Below are 8,771 nucleotides of genomic sequence, written 5' to 3'. Positions count from 1 at the left end.
GCGGGCATATTCGCCGATCCGCCGCCCCTGTCTCGCGCCCGCGCTCCATCGCACCCCGCTCCGTCCGGCCGCCATCGCCGGGACGCGCGCTCATGCCCCCGCTGCGCCCCCGGCTGGCCTGGACCAGCACCCAGTCGGGACGGCACCCAGCGCCCGCTGCCCGCTAGCGCCTAGTGCCCACTTGTGGCCTGGGCCTATGGCACTGGGCCCCACGCCCTTGTTTACAAATATATATATATATATAATAAATAATGATAATAATAAAAATAATTAATTAATTTAATTAATCCTACTTAATTAATCTAATTAACCTGTTAGTCTAGCTAAGCAGTAATTAGTTTAACCTAACCCTAATTAACTTAATAGTGTATGACAGGTGGGTCCCACTGGACCCACTAGTCAGTTTGACTTAGTCAACCTATGTTGACCGCTGACATCATGTTGATGTCAACAAACACTATTCTGGATAATGTTAAATTAAAATAATTAAATAAATTCTAAAAATGATTTAAATCTTTTAAAATTAATATAAAATAAACTATAGCTCAGATGAAAATACTTTCTACATGAAAGTTGCTCAGAACGACGAGACGAATCCGGATACGCAGCTCGTTCGTCCGCCACGCGTCCCTAACATAGCAAACCTGCAACTTTCCCCCTCCGGTCCATCTGTCAGAAAACGTGAAACACCGGGGATCGTTTCCCGGATGATTCCCCCTTCAGCGGTACCACCTCATACCGCGTTAGGGCACCCCTAGCACCGATACTTGTCATGTCATGCATCGCTATGGATCTGTTTGCTTAATATTTATTGTTTCCTCCCCCTCTTCTCTCGCTAGACACCGAGACCGACGCCGCTGCTACCCAGTACGACTACGGTGTTGACGACCCCTCTCTCTTGCCAGAGCAACCAGGCAAGCCCCCCCCCCCTTGATCACCAGATATCACCTACTCTTCTCTATACTGCTTGCATTAGAGTAGTGTAGCATGTTACCGCTTTCCATTAATCCTATCCTGATGCATAGCCTGTCATTGTTACTACAACTGTTGATACCTTACCTGCAAATCCTATATGCCTAGTATAGGTTGCTAGTACTTCAGCAATGGCCCTACATTCTTGTCCGTCTGCCATGCTATACTATCGGGCCGTGATCACTCGGGTGTTGATCATGGGTATATACTATACATACATACTATACAGGTGGTGACTAAAGTCGGGTCGGCTCGTTGAGTACCCGCAAGTGATTCTGATGTGGGGGCTGAAGGGGCAGGTGGCTCCATCCAGGTAGTGGTGGGCCTGAGTTCCCGACGGCCCCCGACTGTTACTTGGAGGTGGAGCGACAGGGCAGGTTGAGACCACCTAGGAGAGAGGTGGGCCTGGCCCTGGTCGGCGTTCGCGGTTACTTTAAGATAACACGCTTAACAAGATCTTGGTATTTGATCTGAGTCTGGCTACTGGCCTATACGCACTAACCAACTACGTGGGGACAGTTATGGGCAGTCGACGTCATGGTATCTACCGAAGCCTTTGTGACGTCAGCGACTGAGCAGCGCGCACCGGATTGGACCGTAAGCCTGCTCTTGTATTAAGGGGGCTAGTTCTGCTTCCGGCCGCCCTCGCAACGTGCAGGTGTGCAATGGGCGATGGGCCCAGACCCCTGCGCCATAGGATTTAGACCGGCGTGCTGACCTCTCTGTTGTGCCTAGGTAGGGATGCGACGTGTTGATCTTCCGAGGCCGGGCATGACCCAGATAAGTGTGTCCGGACAAAGGGGATCGAACGTGTTGGGAAATGTGGTGCACCCCTGCAGGGAAGTTAATCTATTCGAATAGCCGTGATCTTCGGTAACAGGACGACTTGGAGTTGTACCTTGACCTTATGACAACTAGAATCGGATACTTAATAAAATACACCCTTCCAAGTGCCAGATACAACCGGTGATCGCTCTCTCACAGGGCGACGAGGGGAGGATCATCGGTTAGGATTATGCTATGCGATGTTACTTGGTGAACTTACCATCTACTCTCTTCTTCTGCTGCAAGATGGAGGTTACCAGAAGCGTAGTCTTTGATAGGACTAGCTATCCCCCTCTTATTCCGGCATTCTGCAGTTCAGTCCACATATGATACCCTTATTTCATTTGATACCAATGCATACATATGTAGTGCAGCTCCTTGCTTGCGAGTACTTTGGATGAGTACTCACGGTTGCTTTGCTCCCTCCTTTTCCCCTTTCTATACCCGATTGCTGCGACCAGACGATGGAGGCCAGGAGCCAGACGCCACTGTCGATGACTACTACTACTACTCGGGAGGTGCCTACTACTACGTGCAGCCCATTGACGACGACCAGGAGTAGTTTAGGAGGATCCCAGGCAGGAGGCCTGCGCCTCTTTCGATCTGTATCCCAGTTTGTGCTAGCCTTCTTAAGGCAAACTTGTTTAACTTATGTCTGTACTCAGATATTGTTGCTTCCGCTGACTCGTCTATGATCGAGCTCTTGTATTCGAGCCCTCGAGGCCCCTGGCTTGTAATATGATGCTTGTATGACTTATTTTATTTGTAGAGTTGTGTTGTGATATCTTTCCATGAGTCCCTGATCTTAATCGTACACGTTTGCGTGTATGATTAGTGTACGGTCAAATCTGAGGCGTCACAAGTTGGTATCAGAGCCGACTGCCTGTAGGAATCCCCCTTCCGCACCCGTTGGCCGAAGTCGAGTCTAGACATTACAAAACTTTTTACTAACATGGTTGTGTGCCTTACGGGCCCACATCGCCATCTGGGTGGTATTAAGATCTTTTACTCCTCGAACCTTACTATGGGACTCTGATCTCTCTTCTATTCGGGTTAAATGATTTTACTAAATCTGACTCTAGGTTCTCATAACTACTTCTCCCGGAGAGCCCCTTATTACAGACGATCGTCTACTGCACCAGAAGATTTTGAAAATGCTCTTCGATCATTCCCGAGACCCTTGTGCCCTTTGCTTTTCAATTCCCTACTGTCGATATGTCCATATGGGTAACGACATACACTTGTTGCTCATACAATTACTCTGAGTTTCCCTTGTTGTTACAAGATGCATCGAATTGCTCTCCGACTTTTAAAAATCCCTTGTACCACTGCCTTGTAGCTCCTTGCCGTAGAAATACCGTTGTTCCCTGGAATTTATCCTTCCGATTCAGACGTCATTCCGGACATGAGCTGGATCTCGACCACTCAAATTGCCATTGATTGTACCCCTAAGGTTGTTCAACTTATCCATCCCTAATCAGAGCATTGCTCCTGATCCCTTGTCTTGGAATTCATAACTCCTTTGCATTTGAGCTTTGAGTTAGTCAGTTGTTTCTATAATCCGATGCACATGCATTCCTTCTTCCTTTGATAGAGTACCGATACTCAAATCAGCTCCTTTGTGAACCACTAGACCTCTTGTGGATTATTATTTGACAGTGTCCTTCATATTCAAGTAATCTTGTGAGCTTTTCCTCGGATACATAATGCCTTTGGTAAATTGTATCCTCTGCTTTCTCCAGCATGCTCTACTATCGAGCTTGTGTTATTTATTCCTGAAATTGTGGTATATGCTCCTAAGATGCCTCGATGGGTTGAACCTATGCCTTCCCCCAACCGTATGAACCTGAAAGTTTTCGCGAGTCATACTCTTCTGTTGTTTCGCCAGATAAAATTTCTACACTACAGTCTCATCAAAAGCGAGAAGTAAAATGAGAGGTTATGCATTGAAGAAGTGGGAGTCGACCTTGAGCCTTTGCGTTCATGCCCATGGACCCGATGTGGAACTCATCATCGAAGCTTCTTGAAAATGATAATAATCCCCTTGTTATAAGTTCATCATGTATCTATGTTTGGTCCTTTGCAATCATGGTTCCGACCATATTTTCTCCTTAATACCATTTCTCGGACAAGTTGGAGTACTTGTCTTGTGCAGATCATTGCACCTGTCCAACCTTTACTTTGATCTACTGTCGAGTATTACACTATGATATCTTCGTAATGTCATGGGACTGCATAACTTCTTATGGGTTCTTCATTAACTGTTATTTCTCACTGATTACAATTTTTCTGGATTTTGGGTTGTCATCAACCGAGAACACCGATATGTGAACCGATTCCACATTCCGGTTCGATAACCCTAATTAATTTTTGTTGCTTATGAGTTTAATAATCCTTCAAGTCATTCCTAGGCTGATCGGCTATACCATTATTGGGCTAATTTTTAACTGTGCTACCCGGTCCTTATTCCTGGAGCATAACTTTCGGCGATGAGCTAAGATTACGTCGATCTTCCTTGTCTTATCATTTCACCTTGAACAGCAAGCTTGATTCTGAGTGGGTGTAGTATCCGTGGTTCCAATAATCTTTCTCTACATTAGTCCTGTTGCTTGATGTAGCCGCTGTTCAATTGCTTCTTCGTGGAGCCTCTCGACAAAAAATTTCATGATCATCATCAACATTCTGAGCTCTTCCAGGATATCAATTGAATTCATGATGAGAAATACCATCCTTGCCCTCGATGATTTGTTTTATCATCAACCTTTTTATTGCCTTCCGTTCAACACAAACTTGTTCGTATTTTGTGTTATACCTTGAGTTCCTTGCTATCCAACATTTGTTCTTCTTTACCTTTGAGTATTACCATCTTTTATGTCAAGAATGTCATGAGAATTTCACCACCTCTTAAGAGATCTTGATACAGGTGATACCTCTTGCCATATTCATTCATTCCTTGGTCCCCGTGTTGTTTCTAACCGGGAAACCGACAATTGAACTATGATGTGCGACTTCAAAACTTCTAGCAACGCTATTGCTTTGAAGTTAATGATCGATATTTCATTCTTAGGTCGTTGGTTATCGAATCACCATTCTAACATTGATCGTGCTACCTAAGCCCATATTTCAGGTGCACCTTTCAATCAATATTAAATGTGTATGTTTTCCTCGGGCATACCTCATTATATCATTTGATTTGACAAATGTTATCTCCTTGTTCAAATACTGGTGGGGAATCCATCTTTTGGAAATCTCGACTCATTGTCGCTGAGTTCATCAGCCACCTCCTCATCCTCTCCTTGGTTTAATGATGAACTCATGATTCGAAACTTGCTTCCATAGTTCATTTCCTGATAATCTTACAATGTCATCTCGTTTATTGGAGTTGCACCTTTTTCTTCTCAGGCATCCCGAGTCTGGGGTATCCTGACACCAATCAGACCTGAATCTCGGTCAGATTCGATGGTTGGAACATATTCCCAAGAGTTATAACATTGGTCTTTAACCCAATAAGGTGATGTCATCCTAACACACCTGCCCAGCAGACCTATTGTTATAGTTTCCTTTTAGCAAGGTTAGCCACTCTTCCATGAGGAAATTGTAAGACTTATTCTATAAGTTGTTCCTGATGGATCATTTGTGTATCCAAAGTCTGATCTTTACCTAGTGACCTTGTCAATGCGATCTTGAAGCTTGTTTGTGGTACTCCGATTATCAACAAGAACATTTGAAGCCCAATGCTAAATGTTTCCTGCTTAGTTACCCAAACACCACTTTATGAGTAGTGTCATGAAATTTCTCTCACCTTACCTAAAGAGTTTTCTACATTATATCCAGTCAAGGATATCATGCTCTGCTTGTCCTTGGGGGGATATACCCCTGGAATATGTGTTTTAACACATTTTCCTTTCCATTGTTCTGTTTAATCTAATAATCATATTTTCCTTTCCATTGTTTGGTTTAATCTTTCTTGTGATCTATATGATCTAAGGAGTAATATTCTCCTGCTTATGTAAACACCTCATTGTACAATTCCGTCAGCAAGACCCTGTTACTATTGTTGATGACATTCCGGTAGCCACCGATGGATGAGAACCTTGCCTACTGGTCTGCCTCGTTTAATGAGCAGGAAAATGGTTCTCCTCGTCCCTCGCCCTTGGTACCGACGTTGTTGCCGACATAACTGACAGGCTACCCTCTGACATGCCTTGCTATCATGACCGTGCAAGATGTGAAAGTGCAACTATCCCTGGGTGGTTTTGGTAATTCCTAACAACATATAGCTCATTGAGCTAACATTATTCCAAGATTAATATTTCAGGAAAAGCTCAATGAATGACATGGCATGGATGAGGAAAGTGGATCCCTCAAAATTCTAAGGACAAAAAGTTTGGCTCAAGCTTCAAGATCAAGACTCTACATTTTATATTTTAGTGATCCAAGATCACATTGAGTCTATAGGAAAAGCCAATACTATCAAGGAGGGATGAGGTGTTGCTTAATGGCTTGCTTGCTCAAAGTGCTTAGTGATATGCTCCAAAATCCTCAACTACCTTCCCACATCCACATATGACCTAAACCAAAAGTCAAACTCGGGCCCACCGATTCTTTCTATCTGGCGCCACCGAGTTTCAAATGTCATAGCTACTGCCACAAACCCTAGGCAAATCGGTCTCACCGATAGGGATCTCGGTCTCACCGAGATGGGATTGTAATCTCTCTGTTTCCCTTCGTAACGTTTCGGTCTTACCGAGGTGAGAGATCGGTCCCACCGAGATTGCAATGTAAACTCTCTGTTTCCCTTTTGTAACATTTCGGTCTCACCGAGATGAGTGAATCGGTCCCACCGAGTTTACCTGACCAACTCTCTGGTTAGCTTATTACCAAAATCGGTCCCACCGAGTTTGTGTGATCGGTCACACCGAGATTACGTTATGCCCTAACCCTAACCATATCGGTCCTGCCGAGTTGCATCTCAGTCCCACTGAAAATCCTAACGGTCACTAGGTTTGCTGAATCGGTCCGACCGAGTTTAACCATTCGGTCCCACCGAGTTTGGCAAATTGTGTGTAACAGTTAGATTCTGTGTGGAGGCTATATATACACCTCCACCCACTCTTCATTTGGTGAGAGAGCCATCAGAATATACCCACACTTCCAATACACATATTTTCTGAGAGAGAACCACCTACACTTGTGTTGAGGTCAAGATATTCCATTCCAACCATATGAATCTTGATCTCTAGCCTTCCCCAAGTTGCTTTCCACTCAAATCTTCTTTCCATCAAATCCAAATCCTGTGAGAGAGAGTTGAGTGTTGGGGAGACTATCATTTGAAGCACAAGAGCAAGGAGTTCATCATCAACACACCATTTGTTACTTCTTGGAGAGTGGTGTCTCCTAGATTGGCTAGGTGCCACTTGGGAGCCTCCGACAAGATTGTGGAGTTGAACCAAGGAGTTTGTAAGGGCAAGGAGATCGCCTACTTCGTGAAGATGTACCGCTAGTGAGGCAAGTCCTTCGTGGGCGACGACCGTGATGGAATAGACAAGGTTGCTTCTTCGTGGACCCTTCGTGGGTGGAGCCCTCCGTGGACTCGTGCAACCGTTACCCTCCGTGGGTTGAAGTCTCCATCAATGTGGATGTATGATAGCACCACCTATCGGAACCACGACAAAAACATCCGTGTCTCCAATTGCGTTTGAATCCTCCAAACCCTTCCCTTTACATTCTTGCAAGTTGCATGCTTTACTTTCCGCTGCTCATATACTCTTTTGCATGCTTGCTTGAATTGTGTGGAGATTGCTTGACTTGTGCTAAGATAGCTAAAATCTGCCAAGAACTAAAATTGGGAAAAGGCTAGATTTTTATTTGGTCAAGTAGTCTAATCACCCCCCCTCTAGACATACTTTCGATCCTACAAGATGTCACTGCTCCTCCTACTTTTAACCCACATGATGGGCCCATAACCCAAAGTTCCATAGGATCGAAACCTGACTCTCCTGTACACCCTGTTGTCAAAGTTATTCCTCGCGCTTAACTTCATATGTAATTCACGGGCCACCTGCCTAGTGATCTATTTTGGTATCAGACGCAATACTTATTCTCGTTGCTCTGAACCTCTTTCACCTTCTGATTAGGCTATCGAACGATTGCTTGCCCATTGGAAACTTCTCATGGTACCTTCTTATTTTACTCTTGATATTTTCTTAAGTATCTATTTGAGAGTTGCTTTCTACCACATTCCCTGAGTCATCTGCCACATAGTCAACCTTGTAAGGTCCGATCTTCCGAAGTTACCCATTGTCTTTTTGCAAGTACGATGAAATTTCCGAAGAAAGGATGATGACTTCATCATGATGACCTGAAGCAGAGGAATGAAGACATAAATGTAATGGATCGACCTCTTGGAGAAGAGCAACCAAGAACGAGAAGATCCGTTAGAATTTCGTAACCAGAACTTTCCCCTTACTCCCGCTCCTAAATCTCGGGACGAGATTTCTTGTAGTGGAGGGGAATTGTGACGCCCGGATAATTAAGCTACAGCAACCCTCTGCTAATGATGCCACGTCACTTCAATTACTGTTGCTAGTCTCGCGGTAGTTCAAAACCGATTCAAATTGAAGTTCAAAATCCATCTAACAATAAAGGTTTTCAAATATTAAAACTAAAATGTTCGGAGTGAACCAAATATTGCATAGGTTATTATGGTAGGGGAACCGTACTTTTATAAAATGCTTAAATACTCTACGATAAATAAAACAACAACATAACCAATTTAATAAATGCCTTGTATTATTTATAAAATGTTAGACTATTTTGTTTAGGTTTAATCTTTTTGTAGCTAGGGTATAGTTAGTGATACTAAATTAGGTTCAACTTTTGTGGTTTTATAAAACTAAATTCAGAGGAAACTAGAAATTAGAACAGAAAAGAAAATAAGTAAAAAGTAAAAAGCAAAACAAAAATAAGAAAAG

Source organism: Triticum dicoccoides, chromosome 3A (assembly GCF_002162155.2).
Source record: "Triticum dicoccoides isolate Atlit2015 ecotype Zavitan chromosome 3A, WEW_v2.0, whole genome shotgun sequence".
Classification (NCBI taxonomy): domain Eukaryota; kingdom Viridiplantae; phylum Streptophyta; class Magnoliopsida; order Poales; family Poaceae; genus Triticum; species Triticum dicoccoides.
Note: the sequence above shows the minus strand (reverse complement) of the source record.